Source organism: Bombina bombina, chromosome 7 (genome assembly GCF_027579735.1).
Source record: "Bombina bombina isolate aBomBom1 chromosome 7, aBomBom1.pri, whole genome shotgun sequence".
Taxonomy (NCBI): Eukaryota; Metazoa; Chordata; class Amphibia; order Anura; family Bombinatoridae; genus Bombina; species Bombina bombina.
This window is the reverse complement of record NC_069505.1, coordinates 155660363-155678103: the sequence shown is the minus strand read 5'-3', so window position 1 is coordinate 155678103 and position 17741 is coordinate 155660363. Positions and strand designations below refer to the sequence as shown.

The following is a 17741-nucleotide window of genomic DNA, read 5'->3' as shown; positions in this document are numbered from 1 at the left end:
TATATATATATATATATATATATATATATATGTATGTATATCGTGCATTTTTTTATTATTCACCATCTGCTATAGAAACGAATGCTGAATGTGGCAACAGGCAGTGGCATTTGGCTATTTTCAGAACCAGATTTATTAGTGTGAAAGTGCAAATATCTGTGCTATAATACAAAATGATATGTGTGTATTTCATATAGGTCAAGTAGATTGCAGTAACCGTATTAGTCCAGTAGTATATTAAAAAAACAAGAGTATTGTAGTATATCTTTTTTATTGGACTAACATTACATAATTACATAGTAAAAGCCAATCTTTCGAGAAAGAGTCCTCTCTTCAGATCTGAGGACACTCTCTCGAAAGCTTGTCTTTTACTATTTATTATTAGTCCAGTAAAAAAGGTATTACTGCATACTGTAATCCTCTTCTTATTTTGATATATATATATATATATATATATATATATATATATATACTATATATATATATATACTATATATATATATATACTATATATATATATATATATATATATACAGTATATATATATATACACATATATATTAATTGCTCATATATATGGATTCTTAGGGAAAATAATTGAAAAATAATAAAATACTAAGTGCTACAATTACACCCAGTGAAGGAGTAGAGTGGTAGCCCAGAGGCAGAATGGCAGCAAATTTGTTTTGAGTGCCATCTTGTACACTTGTGCCATTGATTTTGCCACCGTTGGTCTAGGGAGTCAACAATATCTGTTTTTAATTTAATAATTTGGTGCTAATGAAAATGGCCTACAAAAAAAATATGTTAGTAAAATATCTCACTTAAAAAAACTTGCCACAACATTGCAGCTTGAAAATTGCACACTACAATGAGATTTGTAGCCGACGCATCTGCTAGTTAATCAATGGAAAAGCATTTATGTTGGAACCGTTCACCTCTCTGCGCATAAAACAAGCTCTGCTGTGATGGATACTGGCATCACAAAAACACCTGAGAAATGTTCCACGGTTGCAAGGCGAGATACTTTACTTGGGGCAATAATGCTTGGTATTAGTATATGTGACTACTCCAATTTTCAGCCAACGCTATTTTATCCCATGCGACACTGCTTCTCTATAATTATATAAAAAGCTAATATTTTACACTTACAAATATTTATATTAACCATATTTCAAGTGCTTCTGAAGTTATCATTGTTTTAACTGCTTAGCAACAGTCTAAAGGGACATAAAGCCCCACATTTTACTTTCATGATTCAAATAGAGCAAAATATTTAAAATAACTTCTATTATAAAATTTGCTTCATTTTCTTGATACAATTTTAAAAAACTTTCCAATTTACTTCTTCTGCTTCATTGTCTTGGGTATACTTTGTTGAAGGAGCAGAAATCCACTACTGGGAGCTTGCTGAGCACATTATGCGAGGCAATGACAAGAGGCACATATGTGCAGCCACTAATCACCAGCTAGCTCCCAGTAGTACATTGCTGCTCCTTAGTCTACCTATATATGCTTTTTAACAAAGGATATAAAAAGTACAAAGCAAATGAGATAATAAATGGAAAGTTGTTTAAAATTGTATGCTCTAGTTGAATCACGAAAGTATAATTTTGACACGATTGTCCCTTTAATATGCAAAATATCATATAGTGGGCACTTAACTATAGCTGTTAATGTAGGAACAACTACTAACATATATAGCTGAAGCAACATTCAATACATTTCAAATAGGATCCCAAGACCACTTGGCTCCTCATATGCATTTATGAATCAAGCCCAGTGTGGATTTACTGCTGAATTTTGAGATCTGCCCTTTGTTATTTACTAAAAGTCAACTTAGTTCATTCTTGCAGCTTTCAACATTGTTTCAAGCTTTTAAATAATGTTGCTTTAAAGGGACTTACCTAGAAGCTTCCAGTTTAGCTCTGTTTAATAGGTTACTGTAACACCCACTGCAAGTGGGAAACAATAGACAACTCCCCCTTCCTCTGCATATGAAAAGACCCTTTACACAAACAGAAGCAAGCTGGAGTAGGTATATGTCGGTATTCTCCTAAAACATTGAGGCTTGGTTAGGAGTCTTAAAGGGACAGTCAACCATAGAATTGTTATTGTTTTAAAAGATAGATAATCCCTTTATTACTCATTTCCCAGTTTTGCATAACCAACACAGTTATATTAATATACTTTTTACCTTTGTGATTACCTTGTATCTAGGAACCTTCTTCCAGCCCCCTGATCACATGACTGTGACTGTTTATTATCTATTGTCTTAAATTTAGCATTGTATTGTGCTAGATCTTAAATAACTTTCTGTGCCTGAACACAGTGTTATCTATATGGCCCACGTGTACTTTCTGTCTCTTTATGTTGAAAAGAGATTTAAAAAGCATGTGATAAGAGGCAGCCCTCAAAGGCTTAGAAATTAGCATATGAGCCTACCTATGTTTAGTTTAAACTAAGAATACCAAGAGAAAAAAGCTAATTTGATGATAAAAGTAAATTGGAAAGTCGATTAAAATTAAAAGTCCTATCTGAATAATGAAAGTTTTTAATTTATTCTTGACTGTCCCTTTAAAATCAGAGCAATGTTATTTAAAAATAAGCAAAACTATCCATTTAAAAAAAAAAAAAAAATCTGTATAGGCTATATAAATGGATCATCTACAAAACATTTATGCAAAGAAACATCTAGAATATAATAACTATTTAAAGGACCAGTCAACACAGTAGATTTGCAACAAATCAACAATCAATCAACAAATGTAAGATAAGAAGACAATGCAATAGCACTTAGTCTGAACTTCAAATGAGTAGTAGATTTTTTTTCTGGCAATTTTAAAACTTATGTCTATTTTCACTCCTCCTGTACCATGTGACAGCCATCAGCCAATAACAGATGCATATACATACCATGTGACAGTCATCAGCCAATCACAAATGCATATAAGTGTATTCTGTGAATTCTTGCACATGCTCAGTAGGAGTTGGTGATTCAAAAAGTTTAAATATAAAAAGACTATGCACATTTTGTTAATGTAAGTAAAAGGAAAGGTTGTTTAAAATTGCATGCTCTATCTGAATAATGAAAGTTTAATTTTGACTTGAGTATCCTTTTAAAGGGACACTCTATACTATAATCGTGTTTGTAACTCATCCGTCGGTGTCGCCAGTTGCGCATGCATCCTCAAAGGAATGTTGGCAGCAGGAGGCAGCCAACAGAATGTTGGCTGTGCACGCAGCCAAAAGAATTCATCTGGATGCAGCGAAGCTGCATCCAGGTTGATTCCGAAAATTGCAGGCCATTTTCGGAATCCACCGAGATGCAGCGAAAGCAAACGGAGTATTATAAAAAAAAAATGCCCGCACTAAGTATTAAAAAACCCCCACCTAACTGCCAACAATAAGTATTTAAAAAAAAAACTAAGCGCCCGAAATAAGTATTTTTTTAAAAAAATAACAGCTCGTACTAAGGGGTACATTTATCATGGTGTGGAAAGACATGATCTGCTATAGCAAATCATGTTCGCCGCACATCGATAAATGCAGACAGCATACGCTGTTGGCATATATAATTCCACTAGCAGTTCTTGTGAGTTGCTGGTGCAATACCGCCCCCTGCAGATTTGCGGCTGCTAGCAGGGGTATCAATCAACCTGATTGTATTCAGAGGTGGCGGACGAGTTAAGAAGCAGCGGTCTTAGGACCCCTGCTTCTTAACTTCCGCTTCAAGCGGAACTGAAGCGGAGTGGGTCGGAAGCAGCATCCGCTGCTTCATAAATCGACCCCTACATATTAAGAAAAAAACATCAACTACCTAATAAAATTATTAACCCCTAAATCCACAAACCACAACATCCCAAACTACCTAATACATCTATTAACCCCTAATTTGCCAACACCCCACAACACATTAAACCTAATTTACCTATTAACTACTACACCGCCAACCCTCACAACGCAAAAAACAAATTTAATGACTAAGCCCCCTAACCTAACACCCCCTAAATTAACCCCCTAATTACAATAAAAATAATTACTACATTACAATAGAAAATAAAAAAAATATTACATTACATTGATCTAATTACAGAAAATAAAAAAACACTAACATTACAAAAAAAAAATAAACAACACTATCCAAAATAAAAAATTAAACCTAATCCCTATGAAAAAAAAACAAAAAAAAACCCTAATCTAATGCTAAACTACCAATAGCCCTTAAAAGGGCTTTTTGTAGAGCATTGCCCTAAAGAAATCAGCTATTTACATTACAAATAAACCAAGTTCCCCCTAACAGTAAAACCCCCCACCCACCAAACCCCCCAAAATAAAAATTGTATGGGCATTGCCCTTAAAAGGGAATTCAGCTCTTTGCAATTTGGCCAAAAAAAAACTAATCTAAAAAAACAAAACCCCTCAAAAAATGTAAAAAAAACTAACACTAAAGCCTTAAATAGATACTCACAGTTTTAGAAGTTTGGTGGAGAAGGTCTTCTTCCAGTCAGGTCCATCATCTTCATCCACAGCGAAGGCGACATGGAGTTCCGGAGTGGTCTTCTCTGAAGTGGTGGCAATCCTTGGCGGCAGTCATCGGCGGCGGTGGTGCTCCTCAATGGCGGCGATCTTCCAATAAGGAGTGGATGTTTCTCTTCATGTGATCGTCCGCCGCACACTGAAGATTAAATTCAAGGTACCCCATATTTATTGGGGTACCTTGAATTCCTATTGGCTGAAATTTTCAAAATCATCAAATAGGATGAGAGCAACTGAAATCTTATAGGATTTCAGTAGCTCTAATCCTATTGGCTGTTTTGAAAAATTTAGCAGCCAATAGGATGAGAGCTACTTAAATCTTACTGGCTGATTTGAAAAGCCAATAGGATTTTAGTAGCTCTAATCCTATTGGCTGTTTTGAAAAATTCAGCCAATAGGAATGCAAGGTACCCCAAATTGATTGTGGTACCTTACATTCAATATTTAGTATACCACGGACATCGGATGAAGAGGAGCCTCCATGCCGCCGAGGACCACTGCAGAGGACTGCCGCCACCACAGATGACCACTGCCGAGGATCTCCACATCTGGGAAGACCGCTCCAGACCTCTGCTCCGTGCCACCTTCGCTGTGGATGAAGATGATGGATCTGCCTGGAAAAAGACCTTCTCCGATGGAATTCTGAAACGTGAGTACCTATTTGGGGCTTTAGTGTTAGTTTTGTTTTGGGGGGGTTGTTTTTTTAGATTAGGGGGTTTTTGGGGGAAAATTGCAAAAGAGTTGAATGCCCTTTTAAGTGCTGAGAAAAAGAGCTGAATGCCCTTTAAAGGTAATGTCCATACAAATAGGGGCAATTGGTAGTTTAGGTTTATTAGTGTTATTTTTTATTTTATTTTGGGGGGTTTGGTGGGTGGGGGGTTTTACTGTTAGGGGGGACTTATTAGGGTTAGGGTTTATTTTTAATGTAAAAGAGCTTGATTTCTTTAGGCAATGCCCTACAAAAAGCCCTTTTAAGGGCTATTGGTAGTTTAGTATTAGATTAGGGGGTGTTTTTATTTTAGGGGGATTTTTTATTTTTATAGGGGTATTAGTTTAGGTTTAATTTTATTATTTTGGATAGCTTTGTTTATTTTTTTTCTGTATTTTTTATTTTTTTGTAGCTTGGGGGTTTAATTTTAATACACAGACTGCCCTCTGGGCATGCTTATCAACTAGTGCAATAATATGCTTGTAATTCATAAGAGAACTGTATAGTTTGGAAAATATTTACTAGTCAATATGTAGTTAACCCCTGCATTTCTGATCTGGAGCAAGAAACTGTTGATCAGAAGCAGTCTCCAATGACTTTTGGTTACTTGGTCAAGACTTTATATATGTGTTTATTCCATTTATGGTTACACAGGGCTATTAATAAAAATAAAAAAGTAATAATAATTATTATTATTAAATTACAAGTAATTCATTGGAGGATGCATTTTTGTATCAGAAGATATGTTTGAGGTCTCTTTGTTCCAATTGCTCTAAAGTATGTGGCATATATGTATAGTTATTATTACTAAAGTACAGGAAAGTAGGAAATATGTAACTAAAGTATGTCTTTCTTTCAAAACATGTAAATAGTTTTAAAATAGCTATTAAAACTTAAAAGTAATAAACAGTTAAAAAATGTAAAATCCATAATCTTATTTTTCGTGAATGACACAAATTGAAACACATTCATAGTAGCTGTTAACAGATATTAAAATATAACTTTATTAATCATATGAAAAAAAATACGATAAACTGTCATATGATTGACAACAAATGTAGCTTTATATGTAACATGTACAAGACTTTTTCTCTTTTGTATGTTTTAGTAGTAAATCTTCTAGTCACACTGGTACTTAAAGGAGAAGTCTAGTCAAAATTAAACTTTCATGAGTCAGATAGGGCTTACAATTTTAAACAACTTTCCAATTCACTTTTATCATCACATTTGCTTTGATCTCTTGGTATTCTTAGTTATAAGCTAAACCTAGGTAGGCTCATATGCTAATTTCTAAGTCTTTGAAGGCCACCCGTTATCTCAATACATTTGACAGTTTTTCATAACTAGAAGGCATTAGTTCATGTGTACTATATAGATAATATTGTGCTCACGCTCGTGGAGTTACTTATGAGATGGCACTGATTGGCTAAAATGCAAGTCTGTCAAAAGCACTGAGATAAGGGGGCAGTCTGCAGAGGCTTAGATACAAGGTAATCACAGAGGTAAAAAGTATATTAATATAACTGTGTTGGTTATGCAAAACTGGGGAATGGGTAACAAAGGGATTATTTATCTTTTTAAACAATATAAAATTTGGAGTTTTTATGCTCAGAACTGATAGTGTATAATGATGACTGATTTGGGTGTTTTCAGAATTACATTAATAGATTGAAAAGAATGCAACCAAAGTTGCAGTTTTCACAATTCTAAATTAAATGGTTATTTTCATATTGAATCCCCAAAAATACAAAAAAAAATAATGAATCTCAGTTTTTACTTTATTTTCTTGATTATCATCTTTATTAGCACCAAAGATTTAGTCCAAGACAAATTCATATGAAGCTATCCTTGTCACAAATCTGCAGTCTTTATTGCTTCGTGTCCTCATTGTCCGACCTAGTGCTAACCCTTGCAATGTATTTATGAAAATGAATGCTGAATGTGCAACTCTTCAGCTACTGGATTCTTTACTCACAGTGTTCATTAAGATGCATGAAAATAATGGAGAGACATTTGCCAATTAGCATACCTGGGAACTTCCAGATTTAGCTGACTCCAAATAATTGACCTTCACTGATGTCAGTTTGCCTGCGATGTAGCTATTTACTGCTAGCAAATGGGTTAAATTGACTGAATGACTCTTACATGGATAAAATGTTACCAATAGTGTTCAACTGATGTTTAGCCGTAAAAAAAACAACAACATGAAGAGCGGAACAATAACACCACCGAGCCATGCAGGACTTCTCAGCCATATGCCAACCAGATTTCATATACACTCGTAGTAACACCAGCACCAATATCTTGAATTCCAATACTTTTATTAGAGGTTACATAAAAAGCAACGTTTCGTGGTGAACCCACTTAATCATGCTGATTAAGGGCATGATTAAGTGGGTTCACCACGAAACGTTGCTTTTTATGTAACCTCTAATAAAAGTATTGGAATTCAAGATATTGGTGCTGGTGTTACTACGAGTGCATTATCACAGAGGCTATTGCAGCTACCTCCCACACCGTGCACCACCTTTACACTAAGTGCTGTATTCACCTACCATTGCAAGTTGAACCAGATTTCATATGAGAGCCCAGCTCCCTGGCCAATATGTTCACTTCAGACCTGAGACCCCTGGCATTAACAGCAGTAGCGAACCTACTCAACAGAGGGCCCTGGTACAAAACACTATTTGCCCACCCCAGGTAACAATAGTAATAATATGCATTCTATTATCTTTTTAATTAGTATAGCTAGATAGATGGATTTGAAACCTGCACTTATAAAAGGGTTCCCTGCATTAGGATTGTACACATTCTGCACACGCCTATGTATAGATTGGCTGCTATGGGCCCCCCAGCACTTGGGCCCTGGTGCCACTGCACCTGCTGCACCAATTATAATTCCGCCCCCTGATTAACAGCTCCTATCAGCCATCAGAACTGCAGCCCCTCTATCAGCCAAATACCTCAATCAGATAAGACCCTGTGTCCTGCAGCCCTTTGTAAACCACATGAGATTTGACACCTGTCCTTGTAACCCCCTCTGTCAGCTACATACCCCTAGCATATCAGACCAACAACTATTCACAACAGATCAATACCCAGTCCTATAGCAACTCTGTCAGCCATGTACGTACATTAAATCATACCCTGGTCCTGAACCCCCAGGTAGCAACATGTACACATTAAAACAGACTCCTGGTCCTGTAGCATCTCTCAGCCATATACCCTTAGCAATTACACTCCTGTTCCTGCAGCCCAGCTGTCAGCCACATACCTACATTAGCTCATACCCCTAGAGAACTTAGTCATTGTCAGTCATTGTCTGTCCCAGTAACATTTAAGCCCCAGATCAGACCACTAGTCCCATAATCCCTCTAAAAGTCACATACCTTAACAGATAAGATTCCTGGATCTTTGTCCTTATATTCCTGTCTGCTCCCTGCTGCTTCTCTTTCCCTTCTGTATGTATATCTCTCAAACACCAAGTGCAGGGCCTTTCAGAGCAGGGGAAAGAAAAAGCAGGAGCTTTTGAGCCTGGCTGCCCCAATGATGAGATTAAGGGGCTTTATCATTGTCTGTCTGACATGATACACTGTAGCGTATCATGTCCAACAGATATTGCTGAATGTCCACAGCATACGCTGTCTGCATTTAACATTGCACAAGCAGTTCTGGTGAACTGCTTGTGCAATGCCCCCCCCTGCAGATTCGCGGCCAATCGGCCACTAGCAGGGGGTGTCAATCAACCTGATTGTATAGGATCGGGTGGATTGCAGCTCACAGCCTGAGAGACAGCGGACCAGTTATGGAGCAGTGCAGCGGTCTTAAGACTGCAGCTTCATAACTGCTGTTTCTGGCGAGCCTAAAGGCTTGTGGGGAAACAGGGGCATCTGTTACAGAAGCATTAGTTATTTTGTTGTGAAGAGCTTATTTCCCAGCAGCAATGCCTGAACCAGCAAGCCAGCGCCTAAGAAGGGCTCCAAGAAAACTGTAACAAGTTTCATTTCATAAAGAGTTAACTCTTTTTTTTCAGCTTTTAGAAACTATTGTCTAATCACCTCTGGAGCCAGACTGCTAATTGATAAGATGAACTTGTAAACTTGTTATCTTAAGTACTGTAATCCTATTGTGGCCTGTCAAAGGACAGTGCTCTCTATCTAAATGTGTGATGGGGGATTTTGTGCTTCCCCCCCTCTCCCCCTGGGAGTGCCCTGTGTGCATGTAACCTTAATAAAAAGCAGGCTGGGCATCCCAGTCCTGAGTTCTTGTTTGACCCTCAATCGCAGCGTTGACTCGTTTTTGTGGGCAGAAGGGTATCCTAGCTGTACTGCAGCTAAGGGAGATTATTCTATATTTGCGAGACTCATATAGAATACTATGGAAAGCAGCTTCTCCCCTCTTTAGCAATAGGGATCCAGGCTACTAAGCGGTCCATCTCTCAGCGAGACTAAGGGTAACCGTAACATTTGGCGGCAGCGGCGGGATTTTCCTGGATTTACTAGGAGAGGTACAGAACGGATGGAGAGCGCTTACGAAAAATTGAAGCGTACAACCCTAAAGGATTTACTTGAAAGCAGAGGGGGGTACGCCAGCAACCGGCCGAGGAGAGAGCTGATCGCAGAATTGACCGAACTGGATCAGAGCTTCACAATGGCGGAAACACCGACCACGATTAGTGACGAAAAAACCAGGATTGTTCGGGAAAGGCTCTCATTATACGGGCCGAACCCCTCCATGGAATTGGTACAGCAGTTGATGGCGGAGGCGGACGAGGATATACGAGAGACTCGAGCCCACGAACTCAACCTAGCGAACGCACACCGCAATGCTGAAGCCCCGCAGGTAATCATCCCTGTCGAAAATGCTGGGAGGCCCAAGATACCCTATGCGGCATTTCGACCCTTCCTAGAGAGCGAGACAGGGATTGATGAATATTTGGCGGACTTCGAAAGGCAATGTGCCCTGCACCAGATTCCCAACAGAGAGTGGCCCACGATATTGTCTGGGAAACTATCCGGGCGAGCCCTGGAAGCCTTTCGTACTCTGGGTGCTGAGGAAGTGACACAGTATGAGCTAGTTAAGGAGACACTGTTGCGACGGTACGCTGTAACTCCGGACACGTATCGCCGACAGTTTCGGGGCACGGAAAAGAAGCCTAACGATACCCATATGGAATGGGCGCACCGAATGCGGAGAGCGGCAAATCACTGGCTGAGCGGAAGTAAAGCGGTGACTGGGGAGGAAATTTTACAATTGTTTCTCTTAGAACATTTTTATAATGGCATGGAACAGCAAGGGAAGGAATGGCTGCGAGACAGGCGGCCTTCTACCTTAGAAGAAGCAGCCAAATTGGCCGATGAACATTATGACTCCCGTCTTCACGAACCCATGAACTACCGAGCTCCAGCACGGGTCGAACCCAGAGAGGTTTACCGTGCACCCCCTCGTGCTGAATTCCGAGCCCCGGTGCCCACAGGGCCCGTCCGACACTCAGGACCACCCAATAACAGCTCTGAGCGTCCCAGACCGACTTGCCACCGATGCAAGCAACCAGGGCATTTCATGGCTAGCTGCCCCCTTAATACGCACCAGACACCCAGGAATTACAATTACCCCTCTGGGTCCTATCGTCCGGCCCGGGCCCTCTGTGTTAACCAAGAGGCCCCTATGGAGGGATATGTGGGGCCGCTTCACGAGGCAGACCCTGTATATGCTGCCTCAGATAACCGCCAGCACCATCGGCAGAGGGTATGGCTCGAGGGGCGATCTACCGAGGGATTGCGAGACACAGGGGCTACTATCACGCTGGTACAGAGTCATTTGGTGCCAGAGCACAAGCGATCCGGACAGACTGTGGCCGTTAGAGTGGCGGGGGGGGATGTGTACAAAATTCCAACAGCTAAAGTGCATCTTGATTGGGGAGCGGGAAAGGGGGCTGTGAACGTGGGCCTAATGGATAATTTACCTGCCGAAGTACTACTGGGCAACGATTTGGGCCCCATGACTTCTGCCTATGCTCCAGTATGCAACAACGAGGCGGACCCAGTGACTACACGGGCCCAAGCCCGGACGGAGCGAGAGCTCTCACCAGTGCGGGAGACACAGGTAAGACCTACCCCGACCTTGCCTGACAGGTTAGGCCCCATACCCTGGGACACCCCAGATGCCTTCGAGGCAGAGTCTAAGACTGACCCGACCTTACAAAAGTACCGGGAACGAGCAGAGACCGGAGGGGGCGGGGCAGATAACGAAACATTCTTATGGGAAAAAGGGAAACTATACCGCTGGACAGAGAAAAGGGGACAGCGTAGGCGACAGCTGGTAGTGCCCCACAAATACCGTCAAGAAATCCTCAAAATAGGCCACGACATCCCCTTAGCAGGCCACCTAGCCGTTACCCGTACCCTACACCGCATTACTCACACGTTCTTTTGGCCAGGGGTGCACGCTGACGTTAGAACTTACTGTAACACCTGCGATGTGTGTCAACGAGTAGGAAGGCGAGGCGATCACCCTAAAGCCCAGCTAGTAAATATGCCCATTGTAGAGGAACCCTTCAGCCGGGTTGCTATTGACCTAGTGGGACCACTGGCTACCCCTAGTCCCTCCGGTAAGCGATACATTCTTACCGTAGTGGACTACGCTACCAGGTACCCAGAGGCTGTCGCCCTATCCAACATACAAGCGGATACGGTAGCGAATGCACTAGTACAGGTGTTCTCCCGGGTAGGATTTCCAAAAGAAATCCTATCCGACCGAGGCACCCAATTTACGGCTGAATTGACCCAACAACTCTGGCAGGTTTGCAAAATTAAGTCCCTCCTAAGCTCCCCATACCACCCCCAGATGAACGGGCTGTGTGAGAGGTTCAATGGGACCCTCAAGCAAATGCTCAAGACGTTCACTCAGGAATACCGAGACTGGGAACGCTTCCTGCCGCACCTCCTATTTGCTTATCGGGAGGTGCCCCAGGAAACGACAGGGTTCTCTCCCTTCGAGTTGCTCTACGGAAGAAAGGTACGGGGACCCCTAAACCTGATCCGGGAGCACTGGGAGGGAGAGATGGAGGCTGACGGTGTCCCAATTGTGCCATACGTGCTGGAACTCAGGGACCGAATGGAGCAATTAGCCAAATCCGTGCGGGCTAATCTCCAGTTGGCCCAGAGAAGACAGAAAGTATGGTACGATCGGGGGGCCCGAAAGAGAATCTTCACCATAGGACAAAAGGTGTTAGTACTTAAGCCGGTGAAGACAGACAAATTGCAGGCGTCCTGGCAGGGTCCCTACCAGATCGTAGAGAAAAGGGGAGACACCACTTATGTGATAGCTAGCTGCCACGACAACAATCTTAGAAAGACATTCCATGTAAACATGCTCAAGGAATATTTTGAGCGACCAGAGAACGTGACGGCCGTATGTTGTTCCCCTCAGGAAGACCCCGACAGTTTACCCATTCCAGACCTATTAGAAAAGAGCCTCCCCACAGGTATAGTGGCGCAGGTTCAGATAGGGGACCGACTTAGCCCCACTGAAAGGGAGCAGCTCAACCAACTCCTCCAGTCCAAACACCTCACCTTCTCCCCGAAGCCAGGGTACACTACTTTAACCACCCACCAGGTAGATACTCCGGGACAAGCTCCCTTGCGCCAGGCTCCGTACCGAATCCCCGAAGCAGTTAGGACAGGAATGAAGAAGGAGATCGATGAGATGCTCCAGCTCAGGGTAATTGAGCCCTCCGATAGTCCCTGGGCCTCCCCAGTTGTCTTGGTGCCCAAGAAAGATGGGACCACCCGGTTCTGCGTAGACTATCGGAGGCTCAATGAAAATACCGTGACGGACGCTTACCCTATGCCCAGGGTAGACGAGCTACTCGATCGTATAGCCAGGGGAAATTACCTGACCACTATTGACCTCTGCAAAGGTTACTGGCAGATTCCCCTGGCCCCAGAGGCTATCCCCAAGTCGGCATTCGTCACCCCATTCGGCTTATATCAGTTTAGGGTAATGCCGTTTGGGATGAAGAATGCCCCAGCTACATTCCAGCGCTTGGTGGATAGGCTCCTGGATGGCTTCCAGAGTTTTGCTTGCGCCTACCTGGACGACATAGCGATCCACAGTGAGTCCTGGGAGGACCACTTAGCTCATGTGGGAATGGTTCTGGATCAGATCCGGGCTGCTGGCCTGACTCTGAAGCCAGAAAAATGCCACTTTGGGATGGCCGAGGTACAGTACCTGGGTCACCGGGTGGGGTGTGGAAAGCAGCGACCAGAGCCGGCCAAAATAGAAGCTGTCGCCAATTGGCCCACCCCCATCACTAAGACTCAGGTCCTAGCCTTCCTGGGCACGGCAGGGTACTATAGACGGTTCGTACCAGACTACAGCACACTTGCCAAACCCCTGACTGACTTGACCAAGAAGAACTTACCTCGACAGGTCCTGTGGTCTCCCCACTGTGAAACGGCTTTCCAGGCTCTCAAAAATGCTCTAATTAACGCTCCTGTCTTGGCGGCCCCAGCCCTTAACAAACGTTTTATCGTCCATACAGATGCTTCCATGTTCGGGCTGGGAGCCGTCCTCAGCCAAGTAGGCGAAGATGGAGGGGAGCATCCAGTTGCCTACATCAGCCGGAAGCTCCTGCCCCGCGAAGTCAGCTATGCAGCGGTCGAAAAGGAGTGTTTGGCTTTGGTGTGGGCATTAAAGAAATTGACTCCCTATTTATATGGTCAGGAGTTCACTCTGGTCACCGACCATAACCCGTTGGTGTGGCTGAACCGGGTCTCTGGAGATAACGGCAGGCTATTACGTTGGAGCTTATCGTTGCAAACCTTCAATTTCACCATTACTTACAGACCTGGGAAACAGAATGGCAACGCCGACGGGTTGTCCAGACAAACCGACCTCAGCCCCGCATAACCAGCAGTCTGGACAGCCTTAGTCTGCCCCGAAAAGGGGTCAGACCGTGTCTGCCAGAGTGTTCCACAGAAAGGGAGCAATGTTACAGAAGCATTAGTTATTTTGTTGTGAAGAGCTTATTTCCCAGCAGCAATGCCTGAACCAGCAAGCCAGCGCCTAAGAAGGGCTCCAAGAAAACTGTAACAAGTTTCATTTCATAAAGAGTTAACTCTTTTTTTTCAGCTTTTAGAAACTATTGTCTAATCACCTCTGGAGCCAGACTGCTAATTGATAAGATGAACTTGTAAACTTGTTATCTTAAGTACTGTAATCCTATTGTGGCCTGTCAAAGGACAGTGCTCTCTATCTAAATGTGTGATGGGGGATTTTGTGCTTCCCCCCCTCTCCCCCTGGGAGTGCCCTGTGTGCATGTAACCTTAATAAAAAGCAGGCTGGGCATCCCAGTCCTGAGTTCTTGTTTGACCCTCAATCGCAGCGTTGACTCGTTTTTGTGGGCAGAAGGGTATCCTAGCTGTACTGCAGCTAAGGGAGATTATTCTATATTTGCGAGACTCATATAGAATACTATGGAAAGCAGCTTCTCCCCTCTTTAGCAATAGGGATCCAGGCTACTAAGCGGTCCATCTCTCAGCGAGACTAAGGGTAACCGTAACAGCATCAAGGGCCATCCGGCCCTTGAAGATAAATTGGCCCTTAAGGGGCCGATTTACTAATGTGCGGGCGGACATGATCCGCTGTAGCAGATCATGTCTGCCGCACATTGATAAATGCAGACAGCATACGCTGTCGGCATTTATCATTGCACAAGCATTTCTAGCGAAATGCTTGTGCGATCCCGCCCCTGCACATTTGTGGCCAAACGGCCGCTAGCAGAGGGTGTCAATCGACCTGATCGTGATGATTGCTGTGTGCCACCTCTTATGCCCGCTGCTTTTTATCTTCCGTTTCAGGCGGACCTGAAGCAGAGTGGGTCGGAAGCAGCATCCGCTGCTTCATAAATCGACCCCTATGAATCAATCACTGTTCCTAGTTGTTTGACTAATGATAATATATTATGCAGGTTTGACAATGGTAAAACAAAAGGAATCCAAAGATACATTTTAAACCCTCTTTCAAGATTAAAGGGACAGTATACACTCATTTTCTTATAACTGCATGTAATAGACACTACTATAAAGAATAAGATGCACAGATAATGATATAAAAATCCAGTATAAAATGGTATAAAAACGTACTTAGAAGCTTTCAGTTTAGCTCTGTTGAAAAGGCAGTTGGAAAGCCCACTGCAAGTGGGAAATAAGACCCTCCCCCCTCCCCCTTCTTTTGCATATGAAAAGACCCTTTACACAAACAGGAGCAAGCTGGAGAAGGTAGCTGACGGTATTCAAATAAAACTTTGGGGCTTGGTTAGGAGTCTGAAAATCAGAGCAATGTTCTTTAAAAATAAGCAAAATTATACTTTAAAAAAAAACAAACACAAAAAACTTTATGGCTTTATAAATAGATTATCTACAAAACATTTATGCAAAGAAAAAATGAGTGTATAATGGCCCTTTAACTGAATACATATTTGCAAGAATCAACATTTTTGTTAATTCTTATAAACTTTAGAATTAAATGGCAGAGTATCATTATTGCTTAATTATTGATCAATATATCTTATGAGGAACTGGAAAAAGCACCCAATTATGGCATTCGTAGACTATGCAAAAAAAAAATCCATTAATAAATTAGGCAAAGCCCTGATAATCTTTACATATATCACAGAAATTAATAGCGTATATTAGACACTGGTCAAACAGCTATCTCACTTTCATTTAAAATGTATGATCTGTTTGTTATTCACACTTTTGTAATACACAGGTTTACAATGCTTAGCTTGGGTACGTTTGATGTTGTAAAACAAGGGTGCCCAATAGGTAGATCGCGATCTACCAGTAGATCATGAAGGAGCTGCTGGTAGATTGTGGCCTATGTGATCAAAATGATGTGGTCAAGTTACGCAATCTAAACACTGGGGCGTGAGTAGAGTATGTGGGGCGTGAGTAGAGTATGGTTGCTTTATCTACCGCAGTGTATGAAGGGGCAGGTCATTAAACAGTCTGATGAAAAGAGCTACAGGATTGGATCTTGAGGGACATGATTTTTGAACGACAACACAATTAGCCTATCAAAAGCATGGTTGTAAAGTCAGTGCTACTTTTGTGTTAATTAATCTGTTGTATATTAATGCTTTGCACATCCATGTGTTGCTAAATCATGCAACCTTTAATGGATATGAAGCACAATTTTTTTTTCATGAATCAGATATAGAACATGCGATTTTAAACAACTTTCTAATCTACTCCTATTATCAAATTTTCTTCATTCTCTTGGTATCTTTATTTGAAAAAGCAGGAATGTAAATTAAAAACATAGGTTTGCAAGTTGCAACTCTTTTATATTGCAAGGTTCATAAAGAAGAAGGTTGATCCTGGGAGTGACAACATTTCACTATTTCAGTCCCATTAAAAACTAATTGGCCAGTGAAGGGTAATCAATACTATTAAGTATTCTAGGACAATGTAAGATTGTATGAATCAAGTCAAAACTTATATTTGATCTTTTTGTCCAATTTGGGAGATATGATATGCCCTGGATTTAAAGAGACATGAAAAACAAAATATATATTTCATGATTCAGATAAAGAATACTATTTTAAACATTCCAATTTACTTATATTAGTTAATTTGCTTCATTCTTCAGGTATTCTTTGTTGAAGAAATAGCAATGCACATGGGTGAGCCAATCACACAAGGCATCTAGGTGCAGCAACCAATCATCAGCTACTGAGTCTATTTAGATATTATTTTCAACAAAGGATATCAAGAGAATGAAGCAAATTAGATAATAGAAGTAAATTGCAAAGTTGTTTAAAATTGCATGCTCTTTCTAAATCATGAAATAAACAAAAAAAAAATGGGTTTTATGTCCATTTAAGCAGATCTTTACTTAGTAAGTATTAAAAGAGTTTTCATAAAAGATAGCCAGACATTGGAGGTTACCCTCTTTTTTCCCTCTTTCTCACTCCTCCCTTATTCCTTCCTCTTTTGCACTAGATATTACATTACATGTATGGCTGGCTGGACTTTTCTCTTGTTAGAGCCTTAAAGGGACAGTCAAGTAAAAAAAAAAACTTTCATGATTTAAATAGGGCATGTAATTTTAAACAACTTTCCAATTTACTTTTATTACCAATTTTGCTTTGTTCTCTTGGCATTCTTAGTTGAAAGCTAAACCTAGGAGGTTTATATGTTAGTTTCTTAGACCTTGAAGGCCGCCTCTAATCTGAAAGCATTTTGACAGTTTTTCACCACTAGAGGGAGTTAGTTCATGTGTTTCACATAGATAACTTTGAACTCAGGCACGTGAAGTTCCTAGGAGTCAGCACTGATTGGCTAAAATGCAAGTCTGTCAAAAGAACTGAAATAATGGGGCAGAGGCTTAGATACAAGGTCATCACAGAGGTAAAACGTGTATTATTATAACTGTGTTGGTTATGCAAAACTGGGGAATGAGTAATAAAGGGATTATCTACATT

The 17741-nt window shown here is 41.4% G+C and overlaps 1 protein-coding gene across 2 annotated transcripts in view; it reads right to left on the bottom strand.

Annotated features, from left to right (window-relative positions):
* LOC128666024 (anoctamin-3-like) overlaps positions 1-17741 on the bottom strand; it is a 353414-nt gene that overhangs the window by 295016 nt on the left and 40657 nt on the right. The window lies entirely within an intron of this gene.